At 39.1% G+C, this 20531-nt stretch overlaps 1 long non-coding RNA gene across 1 annotated transcript in view; it reads left to right on the top strand.

Moving 5' to 3' along the window:
* LOC137234672 (uncharacterized) overlaps positions 1-20531 on the top strand; it is a 179876-nt gene that overhangs the window by 58773 nt on the left and 100572 nt on the right. Inside the window, exon 2 of the long non-coding RNA XR_010947864.1 lies at positions 6906-7131. This is a non-coding gene — a long non-coding RNA (uncharacterized lncRNA). The remainder of the gene's footprint in view (positions 1-6905; positions 7132-20531) is intronic.

The following is a 20531-nucleotide window of genomic DNA, read 5'->3' as shown; positions in this document are numbered from 1 at the left end:
TACACATATATAAGGCAGTCCAGAGAGATGCCACACACAGATGCATTTACTTATATGCCTATGTGCGCAAACTACAAACATTCACATCAATAATTCAATCTTTATGTATCTACTTAAACGAATAAATAATTGCGTCTACACATATTTACACATTCCGACGAGCAACATTTACATACAAGGCAGCAAGAGATGAGATGTCACACACCGATGAATTTACTTATACGCTTATGTGTGTGCGGGAGACTGTAAACTACAAACACATGCATATACCTTATCTGAGTTGTCACAAGAGTGAGCAATAATTTGTGCACGTAGTTGTCGCTGGCGATTTTGTAGCCGAAATAACTAGTAAGTTCTGGAAATCGAAGAGCCTAGAAGTATGCAGCGTAAACTATAAAAGCGGCGCCAGCGAGTAAGAAGTAATTCAGTTTGAGTTGAGCAATCAATCAGTTATTGATTAAGCACGCGATCTGGCGGCCAATAGTAGAGTTTAATTTGAGTTATCAATCAGTTTGGTTATTAAGCCAGCGAGTAGCAAAGTATAAGTGTTATTGTGAAGTACTTTAATAAAGGCCATTTTTCCATTATTCAATATTGGAGTTATTTATTCAACAGTTTAGCGATACGAACTTAGCAGAGGATTGCAAATAAGAGGATTTGCAAGCAAATTCGTTACAATATGTTATAAATTCACTTCACATATTTATTTATATTCAATCAGAAAAAATATTTATATTTACGTTTACTACATTCTTTACTTGGCGAATATGCGCCAAAGCCGTTTAGATACAATGGCACCCGTTTTGATAGGTGAGAATAATTAGGTAGCTATGTATCTAGTATAGGCAATCCAATAGTGTCTCTAATGCTAGGAGCTCAGAAAATTTAGCTAACCGCAGTTTGGTGTGATCGCATTCAGAAGCAAATTGTAAACAAACAAATTTATGGTTTCTTTTTTCCTTTTTCTTTAACGCATTTCCAAATGCCCTATGATAATTGTTATTGCGCTTATGGGCAAATATGGGATAAGCTGTTCGAGTCGACATTGGTATGCAAATTTGTGTAGGTATTAGAAGTTTACGCCGATCACTTTATCGGCGGCGGCGGCGGCGGTGTAGTCTCTACGTAGTGCCTACGCCGCCGCCGCCGGTGTTCTTACTTTAAAAGCTTGATTTTTCTATTTAAAAAAATAAAATTTAGGAAAGGTTTTGTTTATATGTATTTAAGGAAATCAACGTGTTGGCCATTTCGGAAAGATCCGGGGGTTTTGCATCAAAATCTCGCAGACCGTTCAAACATTTTCAGGAGTAGCTCCTTGCGAAAGGATTGTCCCTCGTTTGCCTGCTCCAGAGAGGCTTCGAACCTAACCCCGGTCTTTGGAATAGGTACTGCCGCGTCTGCTGAAAAGAAATAGAGATACATAAAATAATTTTGCCTGTATATTTCGTGCAAAGAGTAGTTTCACCTAGGGTTAACTCTTAATAATCGTCGCGAACACAATTTCTTTATGTCATTTGTCGCTCCTTGGCGGTCACGTATAAAGGCGACTTAGGGTTGCTATTAATGGTCTATTAATACTCATGTCTCTCGTGGCACAGGGCGCCTCCAGTTTTTTCGGCTGTTTTTAAGAGCTACAATTCCCGATGTGCGAACAGTAGGAATCCCACCACCAGTCGCTACCACGCCTCCTGAGCCTCACACCATATGCCAGTACAAAAGCTATAGGACTGCGGCTTCGAACTCATACCTTCGTCGACGTCACTTTCTTAGAATCTCTAGGTGTAGCTCCGAAGACTTTCCAACGGATGCTTTTGTCGCGCTATGCCGCAGAGGTACACCAGAGAAACACCTTGAAACGTTAGGGAGTGACTATTCGGCCAAGGATGCCGCCCTCGAAATCATAAGCAGTCTAAGTGGATGTCATTGCGACATGGGTGAAAATCGTATAATCCTCGGCGCATCTACATAATTAAAATTTTACAAGGACCGTGGATAAAATTTTTAAAATGTAGACCAAAGATTGCAGACGTTTGTGTTCACAACATTGATTTCAATAGTCTTCGTTAAATTAAATTTAGAATGAAAGACGACGGATTTTAAGTTGAAAGTTGTTAACTACTGTTTTCCGGCCTTACGGAATAGGAGCTCATTATGGATGACCGCGTAGCTTCAGTTTTCAGACAAGTTCGACTGTCCACTACGTTAGGGTAGTATCACACACGGTGATTAGTTCCACTGTCTTGGGAAAGCTTTTGCTTCACCACTTTGAGTGTTCTTGCGAAGGACAAAGCCTCACCTGGTAGATATATGTGCCTACGTATTCACATTTGTAAAAGGAGCCATAACGTGTAGGTGATATTTAAACTTGGTTGATAGGCTATAATCAATGTGATTCACTCCAAGGGACTAGTTTTGGATAGGGCCGCCAACTTTAGGAAATGTCAAACCGGGAGACTTGGGTGTTGAAGGATGAAGTGTGAAAATCAAAATTAACATTTCAGACGCTATTGTATAGTTTCGCAAATAAACAACAGATGTTTGAATGCAAGACTTTGTGATTTTTCAAACCCTTCTCATAAGTACATATATCCTCAACTTAAGTATGAGGTAAGAATAATTTCAAAGGAGTGTTTATGCCTCTAGAACCTACCAAAGGATTTTGCATCACTGATTTCGCTTATTCTTGAGGACAATTTAAAAACATGTTCGCCTTGGGTCATTTTATTTGAATTAATTGTTCATTATTAATTTTTTCAAAAATGCAAAGTGAGCATATAAATTTATTATATAACTTGCTTTTAGTGTTTTGTTTTAATAACTTGCTGAATTAGGTGATGCAAAGTCCGTGTTAAGCTGGCATCGAAAGCGCCTGTTATTTTAAATAACTTTTGAATAGTTATAAAGAGTTAAATTTCGCAATTAGTTTCTTATAACTGGCAGTGATGCGCATCCGTTGATATCACTTTCGACCATATCCGACCAATTTTCGACATGAACAATAAATGACCTAAACAGTCTTAAACGAGTAGAAAATATAGTAACGCGGCGGACGCCGCGCCGATGCGCCGATATTTTTGACATTCGGCGGCGGCTTGCGAAAAACGACCAAAATCGGCGGCGGCGTATATCTCTAGTAGGTATGTATGTCGTCATAGGGAGCAGGTTTATTGCTTGCTACGTACTACATACTAATGTCGATCTGACTGTGCTTATCAAAAAAATTAAGAAGGTCGAACAATAAGAAAATATCAAAAAAAAGGTACAATTGACTTACATGTGTTTATGTGTATGTTTATCGATGCGATCCCTCGTTGAAAGGCCGTTCAGGGATGAATGTGCGGGACTGCTTGTACTGTTGTTATTGTTGGTGTTTTATTTTAGTGAAATTCTTATAAGTTGGGCGCTTACTGTACCCTAACAATTAGGTGTTTTTGCTTTTCAGCTGCAAGTCTGACGTCATTGATTTTAGACAAAACTACAAACTGACATTAGACCGTTCAAAAAAACTCTTTTTTTTTTTTGTTGAAAATTTTACTTTTAAGCCCTCTTCTAAAAGATCACACTAGCACAACCACGACCGCTATACGATTTCCCTTTTTTGTTTCTAGAAAAGCTTTAATTATTATATATCTATTCTAAGTTTTGTAAGTTTTAACTTGCTTGCTACTTTAAATAATCATTTTCAAAACTTTTTCTTTCTAATTACTTTAAATATACCACGATTGTTGACTTAAAGTTTAATTAGGAATGTTTAAAAATTCTAAATTAGTTAGCGAAATCCACAAATAGGTTATTAAATCAAGTAGATTTTACTAATTTAACCTTCTATAATTATTTTCACATGTATATTATTATGGGCTATTTCCCTCGTGGGTTTTGCCATCTGCACAAACACTTATAATAACATACGCAATTGCCTCTTTTTTGCTTTATGGACTTTTGTCCTCTTTTTGTGGGCTGTTAAATTTCCGCGATGATTAAGATGCGCGCCTAGTATGCGCGTTCGTGGCGCGTTGCGACTTTTTGTTGGGGAAGGTGGCTCCTTGGATGCTAAAGCAACCGAATGGGAGTCATTTCGCCAAGCGGACTTATATTTCGGTCTTCCACGATATTTTATGCTTATCCACTGAACTGTCCACCTCCAGACTTGTGCGCCAACGTTCCAGATGAGCCGTTGCAGACGCTGGCAACCAAAGCTGGAGGTGGATGGCAATCTGGAGATCGTGCTTCGCACGTATATGGTGTTCTAGGCACTGGGCACTCTCTAAGCTCTTAGGCGTGGCCGTGTAAAGGACGCTGGTGAAGAATGCCAATCACTTGGTACTTTGCAATACGGTTTTGACACAGGTCTTCCAAAAATATAATTCGGGACTTTTTGCGCTGGTGATCTGCTGCTAATTATTTCACCACTTCGGTTGCACACTGGAGGTCGAGATGTCCAAAAAAGAAGTAAACTGTAGGCACATTGGCCCTTTTATACCTTTCAGAGGACGGAAGTTAAGCTTCTAATTGCGACAGATGCGATCTATCACGATATGGAAGATGTAAAAAATTTTTTTGCTTTTTGTATACTAACTTTTCATTAGGCACAAGACAACAGCGCCATCAACGGGTCGAACTTTGATTCTGTTATCAAAATACAAGTAATACCAGTACGCTGGGTCATTCGCTGGCTTATTCGCCACCGACCATTACAAAACTTGCAAGAAAGCTAGTAATTTAAAAGAATATGCTAATAAATTGTGTAAGCCAATATGTAATGGCTAGTGAAAGTGGTGTTAATAAGAATAACGAAACACTAGTTAATGGACCTTCTTGATAACTTAACCAAGGACTGTATTCAGACTTTATAGTGCTTAGTGATCTTTTATATATCACCAAAAAATAGATCAGTCAAAACTGATATATATATTGCCGCAAGTGAAAAATAAAAATTTCAATTTTAAAAAATTGGACAAGAATAAGCCTGTTGGCCACCCAAACAGCAACAATATGTGCTGGTGAAAATATGTGCACTTTGCGCTATAACAACAAAATAAACTGCAATCGTATTGCCCGGGTAAATAAGTGCAAGTTACTTGTATGTGGAAATAATTTTAGTTAAATTGACTTTGTGCACGTAAATTAAAATTAAAAATTTTGGTTTAATAAACTCAGCAAATCAGAATTTAATTCTGTGAATCTTTTTGAACATGAAAATAATGCAAAATTGAAGATAGTAAAGTGGTGCAAAGCGGTATTTGAGGTTATGTTAACCTTTTAGAGCAGTGTTGTGCTACCTTAAGCTGTGTCCGGACAATCTTTATATAACTGCGTAATGTTCTTTGGGACATTATGTGTTTACCGAAAGGGGCGAGAATACTTTTAATTTTCCCTACTATTGCACAATTGTATATGAATTTTCCACTTATCACTCACTTGCACTTTTTTTTTTAAGAGAAAGAGACAATTTACGACGCTTTATGAGTTTTATTTTTAAATTTTTTATTAAAAGAGACACTACCTAGCACGGAATAAAGCACGTACATTTTATTAAATTGGTGATCCGGAGTGATGATTGGGATTTGTAGATGTTGTTGTCGTTGATGTTTGGTGTTGCTATTGGATGCTTTTCCTCTGTGTATAGCCTATTGTTGGTTATAACAGATTATATTGGGTGAACAATTTCCAGCTTTTGGTTAGCTGCTTCCTTGATTTTATCTTGGTGTTAATATCACGAGATTTTTGAGAAGTTAGCTGTTTCCTTGATTATATGCCTAGGGAGTGGAGTGGACTGTAGTTTGTGTTTGTGCGGTTCTCTTGACCGACTCGAAGGATCATGTACAAATGCGAGGTGGCAACGGCGCGCACCCACGTATTTGTTAGAGATGGTTAGGCGGGAAAAGGAAGAAATGAAAACACCAAAAAGGTTTCGTATTAATAAAAGGAAATACAATGGTTTTTATTAAATATATTGAAAGGAAGCAACTCGTGTTAAGAACAAGGTTTAACAAATGTTGTGAGATTTAATATTGAAAAGTATTTGAAAAAGATTAGCACTTAAGTGACGTGAGTTAACATGTACCTTTGCTGGCTGCTGGATTCAAAGAGCCTCTTTGCAACAAAAGCCGATAAACCCTCCTTCGTTGTTTTTCCCGGCAACAAAGTTGCTATACCGCGCACTCACAGCGGTAAAAATATAAATATGCATACGTACTACCACTCACACATACCTTTCTGTACTAGTGACCACAAGCATGTGTTGAGTTTGTTACGAGGGGGGTAGATATATTTAGGTCTGTGGCCTAAACATCTTCAAAGTCGGGCATACGTAACATCCTCAACAATTACTTATCAAATATATTTGAAAAAGTATTTGCAGAAGCCACTATGAATTGGTAATGAACGCAATAATATCGATATAGGGCCAAAAGAATTGGACTCGCCAAGTTGTCCTCAACTTTGGCCATGTTGAAAACATGTATTAACCTTAAAGATGTATTAACCTCAACTGAGGTATGCATTTTTTTTTTTTTTATATTTGTGTTAAAAGTAGAATTTGTACCAATTATTGCCAAGCGAACTTTCTTGGTGTACCAGGGCGATGAGGGTCATCATTAGCGACGGAACTACGCGAAATCGGAGACACGCTCTGTGAAGATAGGGATTCTGCCTTGAAAAGCTTCTCGGTAAAAACTCATCTGCCTTGCAGATGCCGTTCGCAGTCGGAATAAAACATGTAGGCCCAGTCCTGCCAATTTGTAAGAAATATTAAGTGGAGGGTATCGTACCCTGCATTTTTCAATGTAAACAAATCTACAATTATCTGCCTGTTCGGGAGTGCTATATTGTTATAATTTTTTTAACTATTTGCAAACTACTCTAATTAATATTTAAATTTTGTCTTATCAAATATTGTTTTCCAGCTTATTGGTTACACCAATGCGATTTCAACAATTTCCGGGGTTATAAGTCCTACTAATTTAAGTTTCTATTCCTCACCAAATACTGGAGGTTCAAACATGGCGCAAAGATCTACGCCACGGACACGATGGAACCCGCCATTTCTAATGGAGGATGAATTTAGTATGATGTAACATACAGTATCAAGTATCTATCAGGATAATGGACCAGTAACAATAATGGAGGATGGTAAGTACAATGTGTATGGAGATAAACATTTACTAGTGGACCGGGCATGCTTTTTTCTAGTTGTCCTTCACATCAATTCAGTCAATGGCAGCCTCGTTCATTATCACATACTTCTTCTTCTTCCATTTCTCATTATGTATCTCCCTTTCCCATTATTTTCCTCTTGAATTTTCTCTGCCCTAGGGTATTTGACTCTTACAGGCCAGCTTGATAAAAATCCATTGCGGCAGTTTTCTGTCAAAATTGTCTCCATGCTTTATATGAGGTCAAACCGAAATTGAATTTACTGCATAAAAAGCTACTTCGATTTCCAATTTTTGTTATACCTCAAATTTCGGTTTGATGTTTGCATACATGTTGCAACACATACTTATTTCGGTTAAGGCAAAACGTTTATGATCCTGCGTTATGCTGGCGCAATGGGTTTCTATTAAGTTGGCCTGTTACTAATTGAATTTTTTATGGTTAATAGAGTACCCGGCGTCGCTGGAGCTGGGCATGAAAATTGATTAATGCAGAGGTACAAAAATTTCAATTTATGAAAATGATAGAAATTTTATTTGAAGCCTATCTCATCTCTCACTTTCTCTCTCCTCTTTTTGAAAAAAGGTTGCTATAAAAATCATTTCCAACTTTCTTTTCCCCTCTAATATCCCTTTAATAATCTTGCACGTTTCGAGTACCCACGGACTGACCAACAAGCTGTTCAAATGCGGAGGTGCAAAGTTGCAAAAGGTATGCGTAAATTTCTATATGAAATGTGGACAAAAGAGCGCTGGCACCTATATTGGGACTTAAGCGTGATCTCGCCTATCCAAGAGAAAAGCATTGCCGTATACTGCTAAATGAGCTCTCTTCAATCGTGTATAAGAATATATTTAACATGATATGCAAAAGACTAAACATATTCACGATACGTCAAATATTTATTAAAAGAATTGACAACCGCCATCTGATTTCAAAACAGTTTGCGATGCTCTGAAAATGAGTCACTTGTATGCTGCTATGTCTAAATTTATTACAATGCAAAGCTTGGAATGGGTAAGAGTTCAAACTGGAGAGGTCTAATGTGGACAAATGAGCGCTGGCCAGAAGGACTTACGCGTGATCTCGCATATCAAAAAGAAAAACCGACCGAATACTGCTAAATAAGCTCACTTAAATCGTGTATAAGAATATATTTAACATAATATGCAAAAGACTAAATATATTCACGATACGCCAAATAATAACTTGCAACCATCAAAGAACTGGAACCACCGAAGAATATATGAGAGTTACGACGTTTTCTAGGAGTCGTGTCTGGGTATAGAAGATTCGTGCCGGATTTCTCACAAGTCGCACACCAGTTAACATCGATGCTCAAGAAAGGTAGTAAGTGGAGGTGGTCTGAAGAGCAACAATCAGCATTCGAAGCACTTAAGGCAGCACTGACGCAGGCACCGGTACTCGCTTGTCCAGATTTCTCGTAGAAGTTTATTTTACAGACGGATGCAAGTGATTTTGTTCTTGGTGCAGTACTTACGCAAGATTCAGGCGACGAAGAGCGAGTAATAGCATACGCAAGCCGCAGGTTAAACAAGGCAGAGATGAACTACTCACCGACAGAAAAGGAGTGTTTGGAAATAGTCTGGGCAATACGAAAGATGAGGCCATATGTAGAAGGATACACGTTTACAGTAATAACAGATCACCTAGCTTTGAAATGGTTGAATGCGATAGAGAGTCAGACTGGTCGGATTGCGAGATGGGCGCTAGAAATACAGCAATACTCATTTGACGTACAGTATCGAAAAGGAAAGTTGAACGTTGCGGCAGATGCATTATCAAGGCAACCGATGGACGAGCAGTTGGGTACGTTGACGATGGATGACGAAAAGCCGAGTGTAAGTGGCTTAAAGCAAAGATGGAAGATATACGAAAGGCCCCGGAGAAATTCCCAGAGTACGTTATCGTAGATGGAAAGTTGTACAGACGCATAGGAAGTCAGGTGGATGGCGAAGATGCAGTGCCAAGGAAGCTATGTGTGCCGACTCCACAAAGACGCAGATTGCTAAACGAGATACACGACATACCGAGCGCAGGGCATATGGGCATCCGAAAATAGATAGCAAGAGCAACAACACGTTATTACTGGCCAGGAATGTTCAGGGATATACGGAAGACGTACAACAGTGTCACACATGTCAAATATATAAACCGAGTCAACAGCCAGCCGCGGGTAAGATGCTAGCGAAGATTTCAGAGGAGCCTTGGGCAACAGTCTGTGCAGACTTTGTTGGTCCAATGCTACGATCGAAGCATGGCAACACGATGGCATTAGTCTTCCTAGACAAATTCTCAAAATGGGTAGAGGTAGCACCAATCAGAAAGGCAACGACAGAATGCTTAATAAGAGGATTTCGAGAGGGGATTTTGGCACGGTTCGGCGTTCCAAAAGTATTTATTACGGACAACGGAGCGCAGTTTATCAGCAAACGTTTTAAGAGATTTTTAGAGGAACTTGGCGTGAAACACCAATTAACGGCACCGTACACACCGCAGGAGAACCCGACAGAGAGGGCAAACAGGAACCTCAAGAGGATGATAGCACAATTTACAGGAAAAGAGCAGAAGGCATGGGAAAATTGTTACCAGAGATAATGCTGACATTGAATACAAGTGTATGTGAGTCGACAGTACAAGGGAGGGAACCGAGAATCCCCAACAGCCTTTACGATGAGCAGACATTTGGTGCAGGTGAGAAATTAGCGAACCCAGGAGAGAAGTCAACGAGGATGAAAGAAATATTCGAGATGGTACGACGGAAGCAAGAGACAGCATCTACGGAGCAAGCGAAGTATTACAACTTAAGACGAAGGCAATGGCGACCGGTCATAGGCGATCTAGTGCTGGTAAAGGAACATCAGCTGTCAAAAGCGGCGGATAACTTTGCAGCCAAACTAGCGCCCAGGTACAGTGGACCTCACCAGGTAACGAACTTTGTGTCACCAGTGATCGTAGAGCTAGACAAAGTCTTCAGAGGAAGGAGGAGGACAGCCCACCTAAGTGAGGTGAAAGCATACCACGCAGCCGACGCCGCCGACAACAACGAATCCAGGAGGCAAAGTCATAAACAGAGATACAAGAAGGACGCTAGTGAAGATCAAACCGCGTCAACATCGTCAAATCGAACAGCAGACAACAATCCCGAGGTACAACAACAGAGAAAGAACAGCGAGGTAGCCATTTGCGGTACGCTCACACGAGTCAGCGAAGAGACCGAGAGACAACACGGAGGGAACCAAGGTACAAGTCAACAGCTGATGGCATATAGACACGGTCAAGTGCAACAAAACATTGCGGAGAATCAGGTACGAATATTTCCAGAAAATAAATTACAGATCACCAGAGAACCGGCGCATGGATCAAGATTACACCTAGGAAGGCAGTTCGCTATGGTGGCCTTAAACGAACACACACCCCGAGACAACTGCGAAATTACAGACTATTTTGTAAGATTCTACTTCAATCCGGATGAAATCGGTAGTAACGGACGCGCCCAACCGATACAGTGTCAAATCATACACGAAGAAATTTCATATCAAGAAGTACCCGGAAGTCGAATCAACCACTAAAAGCTCGGTAAAATCTAACCACAATTACATAAATATCCCATAAATATACTCTTTAACTATGCGCATGATATACCACGTTTTTTTAAAATCCACCATACATGATGGGAACACCCTAAGGAAAATCCACCAGTTTTCATTTAAAGTACAGGCTGGCATCATACATGCCACCAACTGGAAGGACAGCGACGAACAACAACATAGCAGCATCTTGATGAAAGTTACAAAAACTAATTTGGTAAGAAGGATTGAGTGATACCGTCTAACGCGTTAGGAGAAAAACATATATAAACCGGGCCTCGGCAGGCCAAACCTCAAAGTATCGTAAAGCGAGTAGCAACGAGTACGCCAAATTATTCCAATTTTTCTGAAGAACAGAATGAAGGGTGCGAGTGGGCCCCGTTGAGAATACGGCTACGGCGAACGAAACCAGCTGCCACATACGAGGAGGGAAGTGGCGATGACAGCACCGCGGATTACAGGTCCGAGTCCGACGAGTGGGCCATCGTTCGGGACCCTACCTCGATCCCCATTTCCTCAGAGAGCGATGACGAAGACGACAACGAACCACCACCACGAGGAGACCCAGGGTCGAGGGTACCCTCGGCGCGTCAATCTCAGAATGCGCATATATAACGCGCATGTCGAAACCGAACTCCCGGCCAAGCAGAGGATCGTGGAGGCGATATGAACGAAGTATTAAGCCGTATAGCCAGCGAGGCCAACGGCAACTTCAACGACGACAACGACGAATAGGAGGAGCACCTAAGAGGTTGTAACCTCTCTACCGGTGTGGGTAAACTTTGGTCCACCGTAAAGTCCCTATCTAATCCGACTAAGCACAAAGACAAAGTTTCCATCGCCTTTGGCGACAAAGTGCTGTCGGATGCGAAAAAATGCGCGAGCGCTTTCTGCCGACAATATATAATGAATCCTACGGTCGACAAAGATAAGGTTTTGATACGGTCAACCATGCCTCGATACTGCAAGACCTGGAAGGGTCTACCCTTCCCCCATGTCTTAAAAGGTGGACCGCAAATTATCTGGTTGGTCGGCAGGCATCGGTGCAATTTAGAAACGAAACATCAAAACCAAGGAGAATTAAACAAGCGGTGCCACAGGGTGGTGTCCTATCCCCACTTTTGTTTAATTTCTACATATCTAAGCTACCTTCACCACCGGCGTTTCCTACGCCGATGACTGGACAATAATGGCCACAGGCCCAGGCCCAAAGATCGATGAGCTATGCAATAAAATAAACGGCTACCTCCCTGATCTCTCCAGTTTTTTCGCCTCGCGAAACTTAGCATTATCACCGCCTAAATCTTTCGCGACCTTATTTACAACATGGACGTCCCAAATGTCGACCATTTTGAACATCCACGTCGATGGCACTACGCTACCGATTGTCCTACACCCCAAAATCTTGGGTGTGACCTTTGATCAGGATCTACATTTTGGTGAGTACGCAGCCGCAATTGTTCCGAGAATTCAGAGCCGTAACAAAATCCTCAAATCCCTCGCTGGCAGTACCTGGGGAAAAGATAAAGAAACGCTAATGACTACATACAACGCGATTACGTGCTACGCGTCACCCATATGGTCGCCAAGCCTAAACATTACCCACTGGAAGAAGTTACAGGTCAAAATACTGCTCTCAGAATTGCCACTGGCTGTCTTCTTATGTCCCCAGAACAACATCTACACAATCAGGCGAGAATACTCCTCATCAGGGAGAGAAATGAGATGATGACCAAACAGTTCCTGTTGAATACCCAGAAACCTGAGCATCCCAACAGACATCTGATTGATGAACCAGCACCGCCTAGGGGCTTAAGGAGTCATCTCCGTAAGCATTTTGAGGAAATACGGCACCTGAGAACCCAGCCGTATAAAGCGAAAAAACACAAGCAGGTCCTTGGTGAACTCCGTAAACAGGCGTCAGACGTTTATGCCGGGAATCGCCCGGTGAATCCAGTACTTAAAGAAAAGTATCCAAAACTCGCGGAAGAGGAACGCATACTCCCCAGGGAAACGCGTGTTACTCTTGCTCAACTTCGTTCTGGATACTGTAACAGGTTAAATTCTTACCTATCCAGAATCAACCCCGACATACAAAATGTATGCCCCGCTTGCAATGTGTCCCCACATGACACCAACCATCTCTTTAACTGTAATGTGAAACCAACGCGTATAACACCCCTTTCCTTATGGTCCACCCCTGTTGAAATGGAAAGTTCTTTGGACTCCCGTTAGAGGATATTGATGACAATTTGTGGTCGGTCGCGGCTGTTAGGTGGGGCGAAGAATTGCTACAACAACAACGGCGACATCAACATATTAAGCCGTCTGGCCAGCGAGGTCAACGGCAGCCTCAAAGACATCAGCAGCGACGAGCTAAGCCTGACGGCAAGCAACGAGGACATCTGCGACCGCAACAATAACGAAGGAGACGGCAGCAGTATGATAGGCGAAATCAAACAATAGCTGAACAGCGCCCAAACAGACACGCCGGAGACGTGGGAGAACCGCTCCGGTATTCAGCCACTGCTCACCAAGGACATTCAACGGCACCTACACCAGCCACAACAGCAGGCACAGAAACGACGACAGCGGTCTTTCAAACGCTTTATTGAGGGTCATCTCTACCGCGTCGCATTACGCGCACTGGGCTGGTCACGGTGAGTCTCGCTGCGGCAGGTGAGGGGGGAGTGTGAGGACCCCAAATCCGAGGGATTTGTATCCTCACAACATCCACATATCTATATATTTTTGTAAACAACATACATTTTGAAATAACTTGGAATTTATATTTGAATTTATCACTTATACATTTTATATGAAATATACATATGTATACCTTTATGAATTATACTCTAAATACATATATTCGGTTGTACATTGAAGTGATAATTATTAAATTGAAGGACAAATTAGACTTGCGCACTTTTGCCCGCAAGCAAAGTATTTACATTTTCGCAAACATAAATTTTAAATATAGTATCACCCTAACACGTATTGAATATTTGGAAGGGAGGTAGATACGCACAAAACATAAAAATGCAGCGGTCAATCAACCCTTTGCACACTCAAAATTCAATACTCCCAGCTACAAATTCAACATACATAATAACTTAAGTGAACGGAGATCAGTCGTCAAAATAAGCGCCGCTACTAATTGAAATTTCGCTATACATATTTACGCATTAGCATACAACACACCAACGCACGACATACAAAAGAAGGCAGAATCATTGGGCAAAGCAAAACACAACATTAGAATCAGGTGACCACAAACAAATGTACAAACACACAATAGTTAAAGCAAAAGCTGGAAAGCACGGTATGAGCAAGTACAAAGGCCGTGTATTCAATAAGGAGCATTATGGTGCGTGGAAGTTCATGGGAAGGAAATATTCACCGGAATAACAGTTGTTTTATATTGTTAATACTATTAGTTAGAAGTTGCTATTATAAAATAACCGTTTGCCTGCGTGCAAATATTAGTATATAAGGGCGACGAGTTCGCATTAAAATTCAGAGATTAGGAGACAGGCATACGAGTCGGTAGGTTTTATGACTACCGACCAAGAGTACACCTGAAGGTTTTTGATTTCATTTGTACTAAAAGTATATTCGTCTGGAGGCTTCATTACTCCATTCGACCGCAGAGGTTGGCCGAGGGCTTTATTACCTCAGTCACCTCTTACAAAGCAAGGGAATCAGCTAGGAGTAGAAATAGAATTTTTATCAAATAAATACTTTTATAACGTTTTTATACGAAATAAACAGGGTTATTCTTTTAGAAGGACTGGTAGGAATTTCTACTTTCAGGAACCCTGGACGGACTGAGGCCAACCCAGGCAAAGTCAAAGGAAAAGTCCGTCACAATGTAACATTGGCGAAGCACGGCGCCTTTAAAACACACGCAATCTTGCTCATATTTCATCACCCTCTTCATATGCAGAAACCACAAAAAATAATAAAACTAAGAAAAAATTCTCGGAACGTAACTCTCCCAACAACCAAAAATCAACTCAGCAAAAAGATCTCAGCACCTTACCCCCCCTTCCAACTGAAACTGCTCGTGTAGAGCACTCAGTCGAAAACTTAACAACAATAAACAATAATACAATAGCATCACTTCATAGCCCTTCCAATCAGCTCCCACACTTTAACCAAACTCTAACCACATGGATACAACAGAAGATAATCAACCAATCCTTTCTTCCCTCACTCAACAAAATAATGAAACTGCGACTAACTCTTCTCCCGAACTTCTACAAATTTTATTCAATTCAATGTCATCCACTCCACTTGATGTTGTTACAACAGGTAACGCAAACATCAATAACTCTCCTCCATTTTAAAAAATCATAGCTCTTTCGCTCTCCCTTAACTATCGTATCTATAAATTTATTCCGTAAAACAAGTTTACTAAATACAAAGTTTTTTATTTTCTCTTCAGTTCTCATGTTCTTTAGAATATGACAACAGAATATTAAACGAAATATTAATTCTGATGAGCTAACTGAACTTATTAAAGAACACAACCCAAGTGTAATTGCATTGCAAGAAACACATTGCCCATCATATTTTAACCCTTATCCACCGTGAGGCTATACTGGCCTTTTTTATAATTCAGCCAATAACTCCTCTTGCAAACAAGGGGTAGGAATATTAATAGAAGAAAATATACCATATTAACAGATCAGTATACAATGCCCTATACAGGCGATTGCCGAAGAACTGCAAACGCAAATAAAAACAAGTAAGGACGGGACTGTCTTCGGCTGTACCGAAGACTTCATACCTTTCATGAATGGGGCTGAACAATAATCTTATCCCGTTCGTAATCTCCAAATAATCGGATGTATAAGATAAGAAATATATAGTGAACAGATGTACATACCTAAACGATTTTTGAGATAAATATAAAATAAACAAGTAACCGAACATTACATACTCAGTTGAGAGCTGTGGAGACAAAGTAAGGGAAAATCACCATGTTGTAAAAAGAACCTAGGGTAACCCTGGAATGTGTTTGTATGACATGTGTATCAAATGGAAGGTATTAAAGAGTATTTTAAGAGGAAGTGGGCCATAGTTCTATAGATGGACGCCATTTAGGGATATCGCCATAAAGGTGGACCAGGCTTGACCATAGAATTTGTTTGTACGATATGGGTATCAAATGAAAGGTATTAATTAGTATTTTAAAAGGAATTGGGCCTTAGTTCTATAGGTGGACGCCTTTTCGAGATATCGCCATAAAGGTGGACCAGGGGTGACTCTAGAATTTATTTTGTACGATATGGGTATGAAATGAAAGGTATTAATGAGTATTTTAAAAGGGCGTGGGCCTTAGTTCTATATCGCGAGATATCGCCATAAAGGTGGACCAGGGGTGACTCTAGAATGCGTTTGTACGATATGGGTATCAAATGAAATGTTTTAATGAGTATTTTGAAAGGGAGTGAGCCTTAGTTCTATAGGTGGACGCATTTTCGAGATATCGCCATAAAGGTGGACCAGGGGTGACTCTAGAATTTATTTTGTACGATATGGGTATCAAATGAAAGGTATTAATGAGTATTTTAAAAGGACGTGGGCCCAAGTTCTATAGATGGACGCCTTTTCGAGATATCGCCATAAAGATGGACCAGGGGTGACTCTAGAATTTATTTTTCGAGATATCGCCATAAAGATGGACCAGGGGTGTGTAACGAACTTTCTCCTAAATTCAGCTGCTTAGAAAAATATTCAGGGATTAGGGTAGGTGCTTGTACTCGAGGCGGGTCTGCATACCTTGCTATGCTACAACTTAGCTCAGGGAAAAGGGGTGGGCTTGCCTCGGTACTTACAGCGAAAGCGTTACTAAAAATTTAAATGTATGCAGAGAGAGATAATTCAACAAAACAAAAGAAAACCAGCGAAATAAAAAAAAAATACCGCAGCCTTGTACACAATTGTATACCTATCATCATGGGATACGTCTACACTGGCGAGGAATCACGCAGCAACAACAATAATCGAAAGAGGGAGGTGAATGGTGGCATTTCCCCCTCTGTCTTTACCCACCCAACCTGTTAATGAATTACGTAAATTTTTGTTCATTAACCCAATATCATACTTACTCAGTTTACCATGACCTAACCCTACATTTCGTCATTCAATAAAGGCAACTCAGCAATTCATTTTGGAAATTGTATACAAAAACTTTAATAATTTCATAATAGTAATACTTTACATATAATTGTGATTACGACTACCCTAATAGAGAATTCTTATCCCCCTTTTTTTTCTTTCTTCATCTCAATAATAACTTACAAGGATACGGTATCATTTATTTTGTTCTTATTCTATTAATTACGTTTATATCTTTTCAAAATCCTTAAGCCAAGTTTTGTTTTCTACTCTAAACAAAAGTCTAAAAAAAATTATCCAACCCGTTGAAATCCGTTTCCCAACTTTTGACTCAGGATAAGAATCAAATCAAAAAAAAAGAATTTCAAAATTATGTAATTATAATGACTTCAACCTATGTATATGTATCATTAAACAAAAATAAAAGTTCCAATTAGGTATATTTACATAGGTAAGGATGCTAAAATCCATAACAAAAGCTATATAAAAAGAATATATGCATGTAATTGTAAATAAACACTTACGTTATAATCTGCTGCATCGATGCGACGATGGGCCCAGCGACGTCGATGAAGCTCGATGTTGCCTTGCGTTTATGATGTTGCTGTTGGCAAAATTTAGCGAGTATATGTTTGATGCGCGGCAAAAGAAAAAACACCAACAAAAACCGATTTGATATAATCAAAGGGAGTATATGTAACCATTTGTATGCTTCAACCAAATGTGGCAAAAATTTGCTGTTCAGATAACAACAAGCCAGAGTTTAAGCCTTCTGAGGCCATCAAAATGGTAAAACGAGGTTCGATGACTTTGTTTACACATATGTACATGTTTGGATGAAATTATTTAGTTTAAAGTTTCTTGCTGTTGTGCTTTTAACTATAAAGTGATTCCATTCAAAAACATTCGGAAAATGATAATTACGGCAAAAAATAAAAGGTTAACAATATTGAAAAATTTTAATTAATTTTTTTTTTTGTCATAAAGAAAAATAAGTATAAAAACAAAATTCTATGCGTATTTGAACATAGCCAAAAATATTTCTAATTCCAATTCATTTATAGAAATAAAATTTTTTTATTATTTTCTTTTTTTCCTACCGATCACCCTTTCTAACTTATTTTAGATAACCTAATATACACTAATCTGCCTTCGGAAGGTTTCTCGGGAACGGGAACTGGGCCTGAATCCTCTGCTCATAATGAAGCTGCAACGATGCGCGTGGAAGAGGATCTTATTTTCATTTGGCTGCACAGCACTATGCAACTATTTGTAGCATATAGGGGATGATGGAACGTTTTCATAGATTTCGTTTATTCTTCATATTTGTTTGTTTATTCATTCGAAATTAAATTTATAATCGTAAAAAAAAAATCAATTTTTTTTTTTCACTTGCGAAAATCAATTGTAATTATTTTACGGTGATAATTATATGACGTAACAGTCCTTCTATATTTCTAACATCCGTAGTAATTTCACCCTTTTCTTTTGTGGTTTATTCAGCAAAAAATTCGAATTTTCGGACTTTTTCGAAACGTTTGAAATTTTTATTCAAGCTTTTTCTTTTTTTTTTTTAAAGCATTCACGTCCTTTCGACTTTTTTGCGAAGTTTTTACACAATATTCAGATGTTCCTTTTTTTTTTTTTTTTTTGAAAACGTTATGCAATTCGCATAATCTGTATAATTTTCGTCTTGTACATTTTTTTTGTACATCGAAATTTTTATGAGAGATTTTAGAATTCAGTAAATTAAACAACCTGTCCAACATATAATCACGATTCTTAATTCTTTTCCAGTTTTTGGCATTCTTTCGAAAACGTTTTTGAAAATTTGGAAGTTTTAATGAGGATTATTTTTCGCTACGAATTTTCAATTTTTTTTTTTTTTTTGCAACAAAACACTTGGAACTACATCTTTTTCCTTTTTGTTTTTTTCTTTTGAAACACTGCACAATTTCAATTTCTCCATTTTTTTCGCAGTTTTTAAAGATTTTTGAAACTTTTTAGCTCTTTCACTATGGAGCATTTTCCAACTCAAAAAACAGAGTTTTAGCGTTTTTTTTTTTAACTTTCAAAATTTGTTTAGTTTTTTTTTTCGTAAATATTAAATAACTTGTTCGTTATTTTTTTTTTTGTTTTTTTTTTTTAAACAGCACATATAATCAATGGGCATTTGCCAACTGCTGCATATGAACTTGTGATTTTTTTTTTTTTTTTATATAATTGTTCCACAATTAGTTATTTTATTTCAGCTTTGTCATTTTAATTTGTCCACCTTTTTAATTTAATTTCCGGACGAATATGCCTTAATACAGCGCAACCAACTAATATACCGCAACATACTTTATATTTGGCTCTAGCCACAGACACGACCATCACTCAATCAACATCATCGAAAAACTGCCTTTTTCCCAAAACGACTCATCGCGCTCTACCCTTTTGTTAGCTATAGCCTCCTCATATCATACTTGATCAACGGGATAATCGGATGATCAATAAGCCGTTAAAATTGGTCACCTGATCTGCATTTTAAGCCTTTGCTAATTCACTCTTTTTTTTTGTACGAGCGAAAAAAAAAAAAGCATAAAGAACATTATGAAATTCGACGTCTGAATAAGCTGCGGTAGGGACTCCAATCCCGAAAATCCTAAGTCCCGGAAATCCTTGATTTGCCTATCAGTTGAGATGAACTTAGCCCTGCCTCGGCTTGCTGGTTGAAGGCGGGCTGTTGCAACTGAGCTTTGAAGAAGATGACAAACATATTCTTATATATTGTTGACTTAAGACCCGTTCGAGCTTTTCACGGAGATAGCGTCGCCTTCAATGGTTCCGGCGATAAGCAAATTAAAGTTAAAAAAAAAACAAATATAATGCTCATATTATAGTATTGTAAACATATTTTTTCAAATAAAATGTACGAAACTTTGAGAGCTAAACTGTTGAAAGAAAAACAAAATTCCTAAATCTCGGGACTAATCCCGATCTTGGGATTAAAATTAGATTGGATCTATATCACTGATCACCTGATATTACGGTTGAGCTTGGCTTAGCATATATAAGTAAGTATGCGTGGCACATACATAGTGGATGTTGTGTTATCATCCCGTCTAATGGGATATGGTAATGAGCGGATCGAGACTCGAACTTCCCAGTGGTAAATTCATCTGGTCATCATCATAAACTCCCCCGCCCCAGACAAATGCAACGATGCTATGCGGAAGTTACATTTGAAAATATATATGTGTAGGCACCAGCATCCGATGCGTTTGACAGTATATCCATGTTCCTTATGGTTATTGCCAAATATCTTTTGCGTGATATCTTCCTTTATGATTGCCGTCAATGTCTTCCAGCTCGTAATATGCGTTTCCTATCCTCTTTATTACTCTGGCCTTAATACCCCTAGGAGCTAATTTAGCAGTAAAATGTTTTACTAAATTGCTTTGTTCGAAATTTCGACGTATCACTTCTTGACCAGGCTGAAATTCTCTCATACGTGATCGCAAGTTATACGTGCGTGTATTCTTTTCGTGAGCTGCCTTAATTTTATTTTTGATGCATTCACGGATAACGGCAAACTGATCTTCCCTTAAAGGTTTAACACTGCCTTCCGCCAATAAACCTAAATTCTTCAATAAC

This window comes from Eurosta solidaginis, chromosome X (genome assembly GCF_040869045.1).
Source record: "Eurosta solidaginis isolate ZX-2024a chromosome X, ASM4086904v1, whole genome shotgun sequence".
Taxonomy (NCBI): Eukaryota; Metazoa; Arthropoda; class Insecta; order Diptera; family Tephritidae; genus Eurosta; species Eurosta solidaginis.
This window is presented reverse-complemented; position numbering and strand designations above follow the sequence as displayed.